At 46.2% G+C, this 17,914-nt stretch overlaps 1 protein-coding gene and 1 long non-coding RNA gene across 3 annotated transcripts in view; one reads left to right on the top strand and one right to left on the bottom strand.

Annotated features, from left to right (window-relative positions):
* Positions 1-17,914, bottom strand: part of LOC139050214 (acyl-coenzyme A diphosphatase NUDT19-like) — a 125,139-nt gene that overhangs the window by 62,023 nt on the left and 45,202 nt on the right. The gene's annotated exons all lie outside the window — the stretch shown is intronic.
* On the top strand, positions 9,927-10,638 carry LOC139055922 (uncharacterized). Its single transcript, XR_011512002.1, has 2 exons — positions 9,927-10,117; positions 10,228-10,638. It is a non-coding gene; the product is annotated as an uncharacterized lncRNA (long non-coding RNA).

The raw sequence follows: 17,914 nt of genomic DNA, 5'->3' as shown, positions 1-17,914 counted from the left end.
GCTATATTTCCCCCAGGGGAAGATTTGACTCTGGACACCTAAAACTTGTTCTTGACTCTTGCCAAGGACCTCATATTATTGTAGGCGATTTCAACGCGCACCACCATCTTTGGGGTAGTAGTATCACGAATATTCGAGGAAGACAACTTCTTAACTTCACAAGCAGCAATGATCTCACCATCCTGAACGACGGCTCACCAACATGTCTACGTGGAACAACGTACAGCAGCTGTCTCGATTTAGCTATCGCTTCACGATGCCTTTCGTCTTCTGCTGCCTGGTGCACAGATGCTGAAACGTATGGCAGTGATCACCTACCTACTTATGTACAACTGAGATGGTTTACAAGACTTCCAAGTTCTCATACGCGACGCACTGACTGGGATGCCTTTCAGAACAAGCTAGAAGAATCCGGCAACTCTAGAATTTCACCGAAAGAGATTGAAGAGCGCATTACAGCAGCAATGCACGCAACAACATGCATCATCCAAACATCAAATTCAAGAACATCCGTTGACGTTATGTATGAAGAGCTGCGGGCTGTTCGTCGTCGCGCCGAGAGGATATACAGGCGAACTAAATTGATATCCGACTTGAGCACGTCACGCCGTGTGCAAAAGAAAATTCAAAGATACTTAGACAAGCTCGACAGACAACGTTGGAGGTCCTTTTGCACCAGCCTGGACCCAAGAAAACCGTTGTCCACAATATGGCATGTTGTACGAGCACTACCATCTTCTCCCCAACAGCTACGTTTCTTCCGAGCTTCGGCTATCATCCAGACGCGCAGTGAGAAGGAACTCGCGGAAGATTTCTGCATACACCTCTCTGGATCTACAACATCGGTAGCTTCAGTGCTCAGGTGTGCTCCTCGAACAATGGACGATCGTCTCGACCTCCCACTCACGCTGCAAGAGCTACGTGCAGCAATTTCCTCTTCAAGACACTCAAGTGCGCCTGGTCCTGATGGCATTACCTATTCTACCTTGCGCCATATAAGCCCTCGAGCGACTGAAGAGCTTCTGGCTTTATACAATATCTCCTGGTCCTCAAGAACTGTGCCTGCACACTGGAAGACAAGCTAAATCGTGGCATTATTGAAACCAGGCAAGACACCCCATGCTATGCTTTCCTACAGACGTTGTTAGATATGGAGCTGTTTCCTGCGATTACTTCGAGTTCCCCAAACCACTTCGAGTCGCAGCACAGCTAATTGAGGAATGCCGAAGCAGGAAAGCACATTCCAGAGGAGCGGCCGAGCAAACAAGTTTAAGGCAACAAGTTCACGTGCCAACAAGTTCGTGCGCCGCCGGGATTAGCAGGTGGGCCTCGGACAATGGAGCATGAGCAGCCCTCCCCTTCTCCTCGTTAGAAGTGCATTGCCAGTCTGCGAGGCAAGACCGCAGAGAGCCGCCAGGTGTGACACCGCGACACGGGCGCCTACCATTGGCTGAAAGTGGCGTCATCGGAGCGGACTCTCCCATTGGTCAAACATGACGTGACTTACAGTGCTCGAAGGGTTTATAAGAAGCCTTCCAGAGAGACCTGAGCATTCTGGGACATTCCCTGATTCCCTGATTCACCTCTCTCGAACTTCTTGCCGCGGGCCGCAGCGTCCGAGTTGCTGCCGGCCCGTAATGACAGTACGACTGGTACTTGACGTCTCACCTCCCTGTACATAATGTAGAATAAATCCCTCCCAAATTTGGGTTTCCATCCCGACGCCCGTCCTTCAACCCCTACAACGTGTGGCACTTTCCAGTTGCATAGGTAAAACCATGGAACGCATGGTTTTGACGCGCCTGGAGTGGTTTTTGGAGAAGCGTAATATATATCCAGACGCAATGACAGGTTTCCGAAAGGGTAGGTCGTCAATCGACAGCGTCATTGACCTAGTAACAACTGTTCAACATCAGAAACGTCGCCGTCGATTAACGGCTGCTGTCTTTCTAGATATCAAGGGTGCTTTTGACAACGTTCTACATGATGCAATTTTAAATGCCCTAGAAGAATGTGGCGTCGGGGGACGGATGCATAAGTGGATAGCCAGCTATCTTCAAGGGAGAACAACATTCATGACAACTCCAGACGGTGAAACAATGAACCACCCCGTCTATCGTGGAGTGCCTCAAGGAGGTGTATTGAGCCCAACTTTGTTTAATATCGTTCTCATTGGACTGGTCAAAGAACACGCAGGCACAGTCTCGGTCTCTGTGTACGCAGACGACATCTGTATATGGACCACGAGCTTAACGCGCTTGCAAGTGCAAACGAAGCTGCAGCGCGTGGTGTCAATAACGTCGACATACCTAAACAGTCGCGGACTGCAGCTCTCACCGGAAAAAAGCGTAACCATGGCATTTACACCGAAGTCAATGGCCTGCTACCCCGTTATGATTAATGGGAAGATTATAACTTCAGTAACGCACTACAAGTTTCTCGGAGTCACCATCGACCATGACTTATCTTGGTCGAAGCACCTCTCTGGATTAAGAAGAAAGCTGGACAGCTTTACTCAGATCATTCGACATATGTCTGGAAAATCATGGGGGCCATCCAAGTCATCTCTTCTGTAGCTCTACCAGGCACTTTTTGTTGGCTACTTCCGCTACAGTGCGCCTGTACTTTCTCGGCTTAGTACAACTGCTGTGCGCACGCTTGAAAGTGCTCAGGCTCGCGCACTGAGAATTTGCCTAGGTCTACCACGATGTGCGTCTACTTGGGGCACTATTGCAGAGGCACGTGCATGCCCAGCTCGAGTTTATCTGCAACATGAGCCATTGCGAGTGCATCTAAGGCTACTGACTAGACACAGGAATCATCCACTCGCGAACATCAGAAGCGTACGGCCTGTGTCCGCTTACTCAGAAGCCGTGTTTTCGCAGCAAGACTTATTGCCGTCAGACTTCGAACCGGATGACATACCCAAAGTTCCACTCTGGACGATGGCAAAGCCAACGGTGAAACTCTCAATCCCTGGAATAACGAAGTCGAAAATGTCGCTTGCTGGTCTCAAGCATTTCGCGCTATCATACATTGCTTACATGTATGGACATTACGAATATGTTTTTACAGATGGCTCCGTGACACAGACCTCTTCGGCGGCGGCCTACACGATGCCAGGAATGGGGATCGCACAACGGTTCAAGATAGGACACAGGACGTCGTCTACAGCAGCTGAGTTGACCGGAGTTCGAGAAGCAGTTCGCTGCATACTGCAACAGAGTATCGAGAAGCGGACAATGTTCTGTGATTCAAAACCAGCCCTGCAACTAATCAGCAATTATATGAATGACAGAACCACATATAGTCCTCTGGTTTATGGCATCATGTCTCTGCTTGCTGAGGCGTCTCATTCCGGACACACCATCGTGCTGCAGTGGATTCCTGGCCATTGTGAAATAGCTGGAAACGAGCGGAAGCTAAAAATGCGCACACTGACGGAACCACTATAAAAATTCATTTTTCCCGGTATGACATTACCACCTTGCTCCTTACCACCATTAAAACTTCTACGGCGTGACATTGGGACAACCCCGAACATCGACAAGAGCGCCAGTATAGACTTGACGCTGGATTACAATTCCGGCTTCCACTTCGGTTGCGGAGAAGCCAGGAAACAGTCATTCATCGATTACGGCTGGGTGTGGCATACACCCGCCGATACCTTCACAAGATTGGACAAGCGCGGGACCCTGAATGTAGCGTCTGTCACACTCTCGAGACGATAGCTCACGTACTTTGCGCGTGCCCTCAATATGCGGCCGAACGAAGAAAACTCAAATCTACTGTTGACAGCTTGGACTCCTTCCCCTTTTCAGAAGAAAAGCTTTGGGACGCGTGGAGGAGTGTTGACTGTGCCCAACGTGCCATAAAAGCACTTCTGAACTTTTTAAGTGAGACTGGTTTAGACGCTCGCCTCTAGAAGCTGTGAGACGTGTAGTCAGTGCGAAATGTTTTTGCGCAATAACTTTTTGTGGCAAGATTACTTTTTGTATGGACAAGATTACTCTTACGTGTATTGCGTCTCCAGTGCGCATCCGCATATTGGACAACGTGTATATAGTACCTCATTGTACCATATCATAATCACCCGCCACCTACCTTTCCCTGTATTTCCCACTTCCCCATTCCCCAGTGAGGAGTCGCAGGCTAGAGACACGCTCTCCAGGCCGACCTCTCTTCCTTTCTCTTCATTAAAACCTACTCCTGCTCCTCCTATGTTTTCGTCTAATTTGAGCAAGTGCGCCACCTTTTGTTCACGTTCGCCAAGCGCGTGAGGGCAGCACCTGCCTCGTGCTGAGATATTTGCGTATTGTGTTTGGAATCTACTGCACGCGCAGATTTTTATTTGTATTTTTTACACATTTGCAGCTCCCTCTCGTCTCAAGTTTCTTTTTCGTCGTCGTTGCTGAGGAAAGTCAATAATCTGATGCGCAATGTAACTTTCGGCTAAGGAAGGGTTGGTTATTCAAGAATGATCTCGTAAATTATGCGCGGTAACAAGAACTTTCGGCCTTCAGCGGTAAAGCAGTACTTCTGTTACATTCTGAAAGCAAGCTGGCAAGCTAAGTGCCAAAAATCTACGTAGATATATTTCTTTTTGACACAACATACGAACAGAATAACGTTCACGATCAGCTTCAAAAACTTCAACATCGAAAATGACCACCCAAAGCCCATAGAATTCCACAACCCTATAGGCGTAAATTTCGTAATATTTGCAGGAGAAATTAGAGCAGTTATAGAAGCACGTGGGGCTCGCAAGTATAGGAAGAAGAAGAAGAGGGCTTCGACGTGAAGAACACTTGGTCATGGCTGACGTTCGGATCAGTTTCACGGCCGGTTTCACGGGGCTAAGCTGCGGGCGCGGAGCCAACGTTGGAATGGAAGCAGCAACCGCCCGGCGGCCTTTTGGTAAGTAGTCAGGCAACAGATGGGCCTCCATTACCATCACAATTTCTCGTGTCTCTTGCTGGGCTGCTCTGCGGATAGCTGCTCTGACAATGGTGACTATAATGGCGCAGGTTGGGGCGCCGTGGGATTTGCCTGGCGCCAGGAGCTTCCCAGCGGAAGCGCCTTGGAGGCTGGAGCGGTCTGCTTGCGTGAGGCAACCCCACAGAAGGGGGAGCTCCCTACCATATACGGGGACGTCGGCCATTGGGAGCGTGGCAGATCAGCGAGAAGCACCACCAGCCGAAAATACGAGTGCAACCAAGAAGGCCACATGAGCCGGGACTGTCCCACTGCTCACTCTGGAGGACGACGAGGATGCCTCAGGTGTGGCGAAGAAGGCCACATGAGCAGGGATTGAATGCAGACACGTAGGCGCGACCCGCCCAGGTGTGGGGTCGCTACACTTCGTGTGTGACGAAATTAGGAGTTTTGTGTGTATTTTGTGACTTATTAGATCGTTTCATATAAAGAAATGTTAAAATTTCTTCTTTTTTGGTGATTAAGATAATAAATATATTCTTCCACCTTCTACAAACTTGTATTCCTTTTGCGCATAAACCTTCGTAGTTTTATCATTCTCGTGTGTAGATGTGTGGTGCATATAATACTTCGCATCGTTCCATGCGACATCAAATGGGTATTTTACACTGCACGACACGCAATCATAACTGAAAGTACATGGGGTCCAACAAGAAAATTTGTGCTTGTCAAGCGTCAGAGTCCACAAATGTGGAGTTACAAGAAAGGGTGTGTGTTGTTCACTGAATTATTGCGCGTTAACAATGGGGCATTGGGCGTCAAGAGCACCGCAAAAATGTAGAAAAATGTGACGTCACTTTTTGTTGTCAACGGCGTGATCTAGGTCTGCGATTAACGCAGTATAATTAATATGTCCTGGAAATAGACGCGATTTGGATTTCCACTAGGCAGTGCCTGGTAACTGCATACTCATTCTGATTAACGGTTGAGTGGAGATCATCTGTTCAACAGGAAAATCGATGTATCCAGACACCGACCCTACAGGTGTCGCATCCTATCACGACCTTCTACAAAGCACCGCTTCTTTGCATATGGACGAAATCATTCGGTGTTTGGGTTTGACCGATGTCTACGGCCTTGCGCAGTATGCGCGCAGCCTCACTACATACCCTACCCTTGGCGTAGTTTTTCACTGCCGTTCTAGAGTCGCACAACACTGTAGTGCATCCGGGGTCGGAGACGCCCAAGGCGATGGCCACGTCCTCCGCCCGGTGCGCCTCTCGAGTCCGGACGCTCGCCGCAGTCTTCGTTGCACCCGTCGATGCCCCGACAGCCACCACCACGTATGCGTCGCTGCTCCCTCGATACTCCGCCGCGTCCACGTAGACGGCGCTTTCTTCTCTGGCATGGAGGTCCACGAGAATCCTGGCCCTCGCCAACCTCCGCTCCTTGTGCTCGGGGTTCACGTTCCTCGGGATCGGGCAGACCTTGAGCTTTCTGTTGATGCTATCCGGTATACGTACATCGGACGCAAAAGCGCTGTGGTGATCAAGTAGTTTCCGGCCCACATGGGCAGTGACGTGTCGGAACGCGGGAACGTGAACCACAACGAGACGGCCGACTCGGCCGCGCGAGGACTAAACAACCGCACAGCTGCAAGCACGGCCGACTCGGAGTGTTGTTCGCGGTGCAGTGCCAAGGACAAGATGACCACTTTCAACGAAATAGTGAAGTGGTACAGACTTAACAGAGACTATGCCGCCACCTCACCCGGGGCTTACCCGGAAGGAGGCAGTGTTATACAGGAGATTAGAGACGGGGTCCCTGCTCACCCCGGTGCTAGCTAAGCACGTGTGTCCGAGCGTGTACGCAAGTGACGTGTGTAGACTGTGCGCTAAGGAGAGAGCCACCGCGGCCCACATCCTTTGGGACTGTAGTATAAATCCGCGAGAAGCCAGCGAGAAGACTACGATCCCGCCGCAGCTAGAGGCTGCAACGAGGAGCTATGACCAAGAGACACAACTCAAGGCCGTCCAGCAGGTCTTGGCAGCTCTAGAGGGGCAGCGACCGCGCGAAACCGAGGAGAAAGGGGGGCAGCACCCGCAGGAAGGGGGCGGCGGCACTCTCGGATCCGCGGAAGTAGCGAATAACCAAGACCTCGAGGAGCACAGTGCTCGAGACTGACGTAGTGGCCACGTCGCGGTAAAAGCTTGTCCTCCCTGCGTGGAGGGAGCCTAAACGACTCCGCAGGCATTTTCACTAAAGTTGTTCTCTCTCTCTCTCTCTTTTGGGTTTGACCGCCTCGTCGCAAGGGCCGCTCAGACCGTCGACCAGCCTGCCGCACGGAGGAAGCGAAAGTGGACACTTGTTCAGCCTCCACACCTAGTTAGCCTTAACACAACACGTGAAGAGCAATGAAAGCTACCTCGAAAACACCACCTCAAATATTGCACTTCTCTATTGTTAAACTGACACCAACAGAATTTAGAGAACACACGGAGGACCAAAACACGAAAACATGGGAGGCGGCATATTACAGTAGACGAAGTTTGCCAGCGTGCCGTTGCGAACACCACAAGAGTGCACAGCGTTGCTACTCATACAACGCAAACGCCTTTTATTCAGGACGCACTAAAGAATAGGTACATTTTATAAATGATAAATTGAGCACATGACCCAAGAGAATTGATTAGTAAACACATTTTGTTTTCGTGAAATCAACATTGCTTTCTTTTAATTAAAACGTATTTTTATTGACAGTGTTTGTTCTAGCCTTAGTCATGCTTTAATCAAAGCGCCGACCACCCTCCTCGTGGATGTCGCTGACAGTTGCTTCTAGACCCCTTTCTTCGCGACCAATGTGAATTTATTTTGAATGTCGCGATTGCCAGAAGCAAATGATGGCTTGTGGCGTAAGCTGCGCTTGCTTGCAAAAACCCTGTCCTGCACTCTGCAAATGGCGCTTGGGTCGCAGCATTGCCTTTTTATATGCGTGCGTTTGCGTTCTCAATTTTGGGACCCGGCATGATTGCTCAGTGGCTATGGTGTTGGGCTGCTGAGCACGAGGTCGCGGGATCGAATCCGGGCCACGGCGGCCGCATTTCGATGGGGGCGAAATGCGAAAACACCCGTGTACTTAGATTTAGGTGCACCTTAAAGAACCCCAGGTGGTCGGAATTTCCGGAGTCCTCCACTACGGCATGCCTCATAACCAGAAAGTGGATTTGGTACGTAAAAACCAAACATTCAATTTTGGGGTTGGTTTGCATGAAGACAAATCTGCTGCATATGTGCAAGACGAAAAACGCAATAAAAACTTCGAAATCAAGCGGTTTTCTGAGTATGTGTGTATAGTATCGTAAACGCTACAATTCAGTGTTTACCGTAAGTAGCGTAATTGTCTAACTATATCTAGTTTCACGGAATTTTTAAAAATTGCCTTTGGCAAGCAGCACAATTGTTCTACTTGAGTTTGATGTCTCGAAATAGCGGACATAGCTCATACAGGAAATCGAACAACATTTTCAAATTATTTGCAAAAAAAAATCGCAAATTATTTTCTTATTTTTAATTTACCCCACATATTGCAATTGCGAGTTGTAGCCGGTGGCATTGCAAGACGCATCGACGGGAAATAAGTTTCCGGGACACCAGTTTCGAGATATCATGTCCCAAAGTGTGAGACAACAAACATGGGCGTTCAGTTACTTCCGAGATTTTGTGCATAAAAGAGCAGTTTGTTTAAAAGAAGTGCACCAACAGTGTACTTTTAGGGCGAAGCTGAGGGCGCCTATCTCCACACTGGTGTCACTCTGGAATATCATTTAATGTTGATGTGAATTGCAAACTCACTGGCTGGAGTTCGTAGACTGCAATATGTCCAATACAGAAATTATATAGAAGGTAATTTATGACTTTTTGTTAATTAGTTGTATATGTGCTTCGATTTCTCTTGCAAGCAATGTCCGCCTCTCTGAATAATCCAGCTGAACGACTACAATTGTGTTCGAATTACATTTGAAATGTACTTGTTTCTGCATCAGGGAATTTAAAAAAAATTTCGTAAAATATGAAAATGATCATCCCGCTTATTTCAGCATGTGGCGTTGCGTTTCCGAAAGTTCGCCTTCTAACCAGTGACACTGCCTATTAGCATTCTGAAGTGATTTCTCGGAATTCATGTGGAGTTGGAGTTCCCTCAACGCTTTTTACATTTACCGAGGATTCCTCTCTGTAGATAGCGCATCATATTCGATGCACGCATCCAGAAGTCGCGGAATAAACTGTTACTCGCAGTAATTCATTGAAGTAAATGAAGGATTGACTGAAGCTTGGCAATTTCGTTACGAGGACTCGTGCGTTCACAGTCGTGGTTTTATAACAGCATCACAACGGTATTAATCACAGGCATCTATGTTTCCTAATCAAGTCACAAATTAAGTGGGCGGTATGCCACGCAGATTCCACTGCGTGCATTTATCTTTTCGTCTAATTTCAGCAAGTGCACCGTCTTTGGTTGGTGTTCGCCAAGCGCGTGAGGGCAGCATGCACCTGCCTCGTGCTGAGATATTTGCGTATTGTGCTTTGATTCTCTCCTGCACGCGCAGCTTTTTATTTCTATTTTTCACACATTTGCAGCTCCCGCTCGTCTCAAGTTTCTTTTTCGTCGTCGTTGCTGAGGAAAGTCAATAAACTGATGCGCAATGTAACTTTCGGCTAAGGAAGGGTTGGTTATTTAAGAATGATCTCGTAAATTATGCGCGGTAACAAGAACTTTCGGCCTTCAGCAGTGAATCAGTACTTCTGTTACATTCTGAAAGCAAGCTGGCAAGCTAAGTGCCAAAAATCTACGTAGATATATTTCTTTTAGACACAACATACGAACAGAATAACGTTCACCATCAGCTTCAGAAACTTCGACATCGAAAATGACCACCAAAAGCCCATAGAATTCCACAACCCTATAGGCGTAAATTTCGTAATATTTGCAGGAGAAATTAGAGCAGTTATAGAAGCACGTGGTGCTCGTAAGTATAGGAAAGAAGAAGAAGAGGGCTTCGATGCGAAGAACACTTTGTCATGGCTGACATTCGGATCAGTTTCACGGCCGGTTTCTCGGGGCTAAGCTGTGGGCGCGGAGCCAACGGTGGTACGGAAGCAGCACAGGCCCGGCGGCCTTCTGGTAAGTAGTCAGGCAACAGATGGGCCTCCATTACCATCACAATTTCTCGTGTCTCTTGCTGGGCTGCTGTGCGGATAGCTGCTCTGACAATGGTGACTATAATGGCGCAGGTTGGGGCGCCATGGGATTTGCCTGGCGCCAGGAGCTTACCAGCGGATGCGCCTTGGAGGCTGGAGCGGTCAGCTTGCGTGAGGCAACCACTCAGAAGGGGGAGCTCCCTACCATCTACGGGGACGTCGGCCGTTGGGAGCGTGGCAGATCAGCGAGAAGCACCACCAGCCGAACATACGAGTGCAACCAGAAAGGCCACATGAGCAGGGACTGTCCCACTGCTCACTCTAGAGGACGACGAGGAGGCCTCAGGTGTGGCGAAGAAGGCCACATGAGTAGAGATTGAATGCAGACACGTAGGCGCGACCCGTCCACGTGTGGGCTGCTACACTTCGTGTGTGGTGAAATTAGGAGTTTTGTGTGTATTTTGTGACTTATTAGATCGTTTCATATAAAGAAATGATAAAATTTCTTCTTTTTTGGTGATTAAGATAATAAATATATTCTTCCACCTTCTACAAACTTGTATTCCTTTTGCGCATAAACCTTCGTAATTTTATCATTCTCGTGTGTAGATGTGCGGTGCATATAATACTTCGCATCGTTCCATGTGACATCAAATGCGTATTTTACATTGCACGACACGCAATCAGAACAATTGAAAGTACATGGGGTCCAACAAGAAAACTTGTGCTTGTCAAGCGTCCGAGTCCACAAATGCGGAGTTACAAGAAAGGATGTGTGTTGTTCGCTGAATTATTGCGCGTTAACAATGGGGCACTGGGCGTCAAGAGCAACGCAAAAAAGAAAAATGTGACTATTTTGCGTTTTAAACGACGCGATATAGTCCTATATGTCCTATATATAGGACTATAATTATACTGCGATTAACGCAGTATATTTAATATGTCCTGGAAATCGACGCGATTTGGCTTTCCACTAGGCAGTGCATGGTAACTGCATACTCATTCTGATGAACGGTTGAGTGGAGATCAGCTGTTCAACATGAAAATCGATGCATCCAAACACCGACCCTACAGGTATCGCATCCTATCGCGACCTTCTACAAAGCACCGCTTCTTTGCATATAGACGAAAGGATTCGGTGTTTGGGTTTGGCCGCATCGTCGCAAGGGCCACCCAGCCCATCGACCAGCGCTGCCGCACGAAGGAAGCGAAAGCGGACACTTGTTCAACCTTCACACCTAGTTAGCCTTAACGCAACACGTGAAGAGCAATGAAAGCTACCTTGCAAACACCACCTCAAATATTGCACTTATCAATCGGTAAATTGGCACAACCACAATTCAAAGAACACACGGAAGACCAAAATACGAAAACATGGGAGGCGGCATGTTGTAGTAGACGAAGTTTGCCAGCGTGCCTTTGCGAACACCACAAGAGTGCACAGCATTGCTACTCATACAACGCAGACGCCTTTTATCCAGGACGCACTAAAGAATATCTACATTTTATAAATGATAAATTGAGCACCGGACCTAAGAGAACTGATTACGAAACACATTTTCTTTGCGTGAAATCAACATTGCCTTCTTTTAATTAAGGCGTATTTTTATTGACAGTGTTTGATCTAGCTTTTAATCAAAGCGCCGACCACCCTCCTTGTGGATGTCGCTGACAGTTGTTTCTGGACCGCTTTCTTCGCGACCCATGTGAATTTATTTTGAATGTCGCGATTGCCAGAAGCAAATGATGGCTCGCGGTGTAAGCTGCGCTTGCTTGCAAAAACCCTGCCCTGCACTTTTTTGCAAGGCGCACTGAAGAATAGATACAACTTATACATAATAAGTAAGCACCAGACCTAAGAAAAATCATTACGAAACAAATTTGGTTTGAATGAAATAAACATTGCATTCTTTTAATTAAAGTATGTCTCTTTTTACAGTGTTTGTTCTCGCCCGAGTCATCCTTTAAGCAAAGCACTAACCACCCCTTTGGTTGATGTCGATGACAATTGGTTCTGGATGGGTTTTTTTTTCGCGAGCCACATGAATAAATTTGAATGTTGCGATTGTCGAAATCCAATTATGGCTCGTGGCGGAAGCTGGGCTTGATTGTAAGCACCCAGTCCCGCAGTCTGCAAATGATGATGACGATGCTGATGATGACCTTGATGAGTTTGGCGCATACCCACTCACGGGGATTGGCCAAGAGTCGGACAGACTTTACTTATGCGTTCAGGTAATGGATTTAACGATCTATAATTTTGTTGCATGAATTCAAGCGGGGAAGTTCAAAACCATTCAGTAGACAAATAGCGCTTGGTTCGCAGAGGCAGCGGCCAGCCGCTTCGTTGCCTTTTCATATGTGCGCGTTTGCGCTCTGAATTTTGTCGTTGGTTTGCGTGAAGGTAAATGTGCAGAAGAAGTGCACGATGAAATTCGCAATAAAGATTTCCCTAATTTTTATTGCGAATTTTTGCAGCTGGGCCCCTAATTTACAAGGTAGAAGCTGTAGCTCCACGCATTCTGCAATGTGTTGGCGATTTGGCCGCTGAGTTAGAGGCTGCAGATCTACACCCCGCTGCCGTGCTTGTGGAGACAGCCACAGTTTTAGTGATTGTTCCTCCAAAGAAGAGAAATGTCTCTGTGGTGGTGGTCATTCCGCCAACTACTCGAACTGTCCTGCAAGATCACAGGGAATGCAAACTGTAGATTTAATTGAAAGGAGACGTTGCTCACGCCGTGATGCTGTTGTTTAGGTGCAGGGGAGGTCTAAGGGATATGCAGGAGTGACAGCCCGTCAGCAAATGGTTGCAGACTCAGCCTTTCCGATTCTATTGCGACAGCGGTCGAAAAGGCGTTGTCAAAAGCTATGGAACGACTAACATCAAACCTGTCGGAGACTCTAGCTCAAGTGTTGACATCACAAATGATTCAGCTTTTCAGTCCTTTAGCGAGTTCTAATGCTAGCTCGCAGATTATTACACAGACCCTAACATCTAATGCTGAACAACTAATGGATCCCTCATCAGTTATTGTTCAAGACGCAGACAATGCGAGGCCACCAACTTTAACTCAGCAGACCGACAACGGATGCTTCTCTGGATCAGTGTCGTGAAACAACCAGGATGTATAAATGGACCTCCCGACTCTTAAACGCACAAGATCACCTAACGATAACTCATCGATCTCTGTCCCGCCCTCAAAAACCAAAAGGTTTGTGAAAGATAGTCTTTCCAAGTCAGATTCTAATCCTAACTCTTCCAGCTCTGACCCTCAATCAAAGCCAACAAAGTACGGTAAAGACAGTCTTTCGAAGAAAAATTTTTAAAGACAATATTTTAGAGCAAGCGGTTTCTAAAGCAGGCATTAATTCATCATAGGTTATTTAAAGGTATTACAATGGGACTGCCGTCCCATTATTTCTGCAGCTACTGATTTAATATATTTTTGCTCACATCTTTCTCCCGACATTATTCTTTTGCAGGAAACTTGGCTCTACAATGGCCAAGATTTTGATATATTGGACCGTCCATCGAGAGGCGGAGGACTTGTTTTCTTGATAGCAACTAAAATATGCCACAAAGTAAAAATTTCCTACCAGTGTATGTCTACGGAGTGTGCGATACTAGCAATAGATGTAACTATTCCTGGTTGTTCCCCATTTTCCTTAGTTAATACATATTTTCCCACAAGCGTGCATGACACTCGTTTCCTCGATACCGTTGTCTACTCTTGTAGGGAAAGAAATTGTGATAGCCGGAGACTAATTCGCATCATGTGTCTTGGGGTTTCAAAACGAACTCATGTGGAAAGCGATTATCCGACTGGGCAATTAATCAAAATTTGTTCCTTAAGCACGAAGTCAGCTACCTTTATTCAGGGTCTTTCTAAATCGGCATTGGATCTAACATTTGCCAGTTCAGGAATTTCCGTAACTTCCTCGTCTACTGTCGACTCAGCTTCAAATAGTGACCATCTACCTATTAGGTTTGGCAATGTCTGCCCTGTTATTCCCCTGGAGTCTCCGACGCGTACTTTTGTCAATTACCAGAAATTTCAGAGTATCTTAGTCACGCAATGCCTCATGACCTCGAGCGTACCGTAATCTTGGAAGAACGCTAACATAATCCTAATCCATAAGAAAGGGGATGCCAAAGACTTGAAAAATTATAGACCGATCAGCTTACTGTCCGTTGCGTACAAAGTATTTACTAAGGTAATCACAAATAGAATCAGGAACACCTTAGACTTCTGTCAAGCAAAGGACCAGGCAGGATTCCGTAAAGGCTACTCAACAATAGATCATATTCACACTATCAATCAGGTGATAGAGAAATGTGCGGAATATAACCAACCCTTATATATAGCTTTCATTGATTACGAGAAAGCATTTGATTCTGTCGAAACCTCAGCAGTCATGGAGGCATTACGGAATCAGGGTGTAGACGAGCCGTACGTAAAAATACTGAAAGATATCTATAGCGGCTCCACAGCCACCATAGTCCTCCATAAAGAAAGCAACAAAATCCCAATAAAGAAAGGCGTCAGGCCGGGAGATACGATCTCTCCAATGCTATTCACAGTCTGTTTACAGGGCCGCTATTTTGTAGCGATGCCTTATGCCTTATTCCATGCTATTCTTATCATCCACCACACACGGCCGTCCGATCCTGTTGATAATGCGGACAGACCGTCGCTCTGGCCACTGGCCAAGCGCGAAAAGCGTGAAAAAGAATAGAATCGGAAAAGGCATCGCTACAAAATACCGGCCCAGGAGGTATTCAGAGACCTGGATTGGGAAGAATTGGGGATAAAAGTTAATGGAGAATACCTTAGTAACTTGCGATTCGCTGATGATATTGCCTTGTTTAGTAACTCAGGAGACCAATTGCAATGCATGCTCACTGACCTGGAGAGGCAAAGCAGAAGAGTGGGTCTAAAAATTAATCTGCAGAAAACTAAAGTTATGTTTAACAGTCTCGGAAGAGAACAGCAATTTACAATAGGTAGCGAGGCACTGGAAGTGGTAAGGGAATACATCTACTTAGGGCAGGTAGTGACCACGGATCCTGATCATGAGACTGAAATAACCAGAAGAATAAGAATGGGCTGGGGTGCGTTTGGCAGGCATTCTCAGATCATGAACAGCAGGTTGCCACTATCCCTCAAGAGAAAAGTATATAATAGCTGTGTCTTACCAGTACTCAACTACGGGGCAGAAACCTGGAGGCTTACGAAAAGGGTTCTACTCAAATTGAGGACGACGCAACGAGCTATGGAAAGAAGAATGATAGGTGTAATGTTAAGGGATAAGAAAAGAGCAGATTGGGTGAGGGAACAAACGCAAGTTAATGACATCTTAGTTGAAATCAAGAAAGAGAAATGGGCATGGGCAGGACATGTAATGAGGAGGGAAGATAACCGATGGTCATTAAGGGTTACGGAGTGGATCCCAAGGGAAGGGAAGCGTAGCAGGGGGCGGCAGAAAGTTAGGTGGGCGGATGAGATTAAGAAGTTTGCAGGGACGGCATGGCCACAATTAGTACACGGCCGGGGTTGTTGAAGTATGGGAGAGGCCTTTGTCCTGCAGTGGGCGTAACCAGGCTGATGATGATGATGATGACATAGCAAAAGCTTATGACAGCGTTGAGTACTCTCTACTGCTGGACCCATTGCAGTCCTACAATTTTCCGAAATATATAACGGCATGGATTTTTCAATTTCTAAGAAACAGAAAATTTCATTGTTTTCAATACGGCTTTTCTTCAAGAATGTTTCATCAGACAAGAGGGGTGCACCAGGGAGCTGTTCTGTCTCCTATACTATTTAACCTGTTGACGAGTTCAGTACCACTGCACCAGGATGTGAATCTGTATGTCTATGCAAATGACATTGCATTTTTCGCGACACCTAGAGAAATCAATTCCCTTCACCTGTCTTTGCAAACGTACCTCTGTACTCTACAGACGCGGCTTCACAACCTGCACCTGTCACTAAACGTAAACAAAAGTGCAGTCCTTGTTTTTCCGCTTTCGGGGCCGTTACAGTTATTAGTATATGAACAGAGCCATTCCTCAGGTGGAGTCACTGATATACTTGGGTATCACATATGACGGAAAATTGAACTGGCGTTCTCACATAAAAAATACTGGAACGAAGGCGATAAGAGCCGTATAGGTTTAATACGCAGAATCAGTAACCGACGTTCTGGTATGCGAAGAGACACATTAATTATGATTTATCGTATGTATGTACGACCGATTCTAGAATTTGGTTGTGTTTTGTTCTCCGGAAGTGCAAAATATAAATTAAGGCCCCTTGTTCTGTTAGAAAGAGAAGCTCTTCGACTATGTTTAGGTCTTCCTAAATTCGTTGCTAATAATGTATTATACCAGGAAGCGCGCCTACCTACTCTTCACACACGATTCCGCATGCTTACGGTTCAAACCTACTTAAGAGCTTATGATTCTTCACTACGACGTGGACAATATGCATTTATTAGTGAACCAAGTCAATTTTTTTGAGACCACGTGGTCACGGTTCCATACCCCGCAAGTTGTAGTTGTGCAAGCACAATTAGCACCTTTAAATGTTCACCTTAGAAAAATAATTCCGCTCCATAGGTCTCCGGGGTCGCTGAAAATTGAATTTGCAGACACTTTCCCACAAAATGCGAAATTTCTGCCCACAACATATTTGAATGATCGTTTAGAAGATTTGGCCCGTTTCGAAATAAACGTAATAGCGACCGATGCTTCTTCGTGTGAAGAGAAGGCAGGTGTGGGTATCTACTCACCATCCCTCAATCGGTCTTTTTCACTTCGCCTACCAGATTACACATCAGTTTTTCATGCCGAACTTCTGGTAATAGTTCTTGCCTTGCGGAAATTACCCATTCATAATACAAGAGTGATTATCGTCACAGATTCTCTATCTGTATGCAGCGCACTTACTGCGTCTACAAAGTCAACCGGAAACACATTTCATTCATTAGCTCCAACTCACTTAAGTTTAGTGCATATATTATGGGTCCCTGGCGCCCGAGACATTCATATTAGTGAAATAGCCGATTCCTTAGCACGAGCTTCTTTAGCAGGTCCTGTGCTCTTTGTGCTGCCGGCCACTGCGCACATTACTGCCACCAGATATCGGCAATTTTATTTGAGCGAGGACAAAAAAGCTCTGTCATTAGCAAAATCTTCAGATTTTTTACACTTAAATTATTCTTGGAACCGGCAATGGTGCCCTAACCGGAAATTTGAAGTTTCATTTACTAGGCTGCGTTGCCGTATTCCAACACCTAATCTTTACTTGCACAGATGTGTTCTTGGGGTATCCCCTCTATGCTACCTCTGCAATGAACCAGAAACTATAGTTCATTTTTTTACTATCTTGCTGGCGGTTTTCTACTCATCGAAAACTATGTCTAAAAATTCCACTTCAAAATTTAGGATTACCTTTAAGCAGCACTGTTATACTATCCCTTGGAGCAACAGTTTTGGGATATAGCCACAGGACCGTTTGCCTAGCAATTTAAAATTTTCTATGTGGCACAAAAAGAATGCCTTGTTAATAGGTTTTAGTTTCAAGAATTGATTTATTTCTACTGCAGTTTAGAAAATTCAAAAAGCAAAAGCACAAATTCACAGTTCAAATCTTACTATTATTCATAATATACCTTACTCAAGTTTAAGTAAATGCTTTTTTTCTTTTTTTTAGCATTCCTATCAACGCAAGGAATGTTATAGTATGAATGTGAATAGTATTGATCAATACTTTAT

Source organism: Dermacentor albipictus, chromosome 1, assembly GCF_038994185.2.
Source record: "Dermacentor albipictus isolate Rhodes 1998 colony chromosome 1, USDA_Dalb.pri_finalv2, whole genome shotgun sequence".
NCBI classification, from domain to species: domain Eukaryota; kingdom Metazoa; phylum Arthropoda; class Arachnida; order Ixodida; family Ixodidae; genus Dermacentor; species Dermacentor albipictus.
This window is presented reverse-complemented; position numbering and strand designations above follow the sequence as displayed.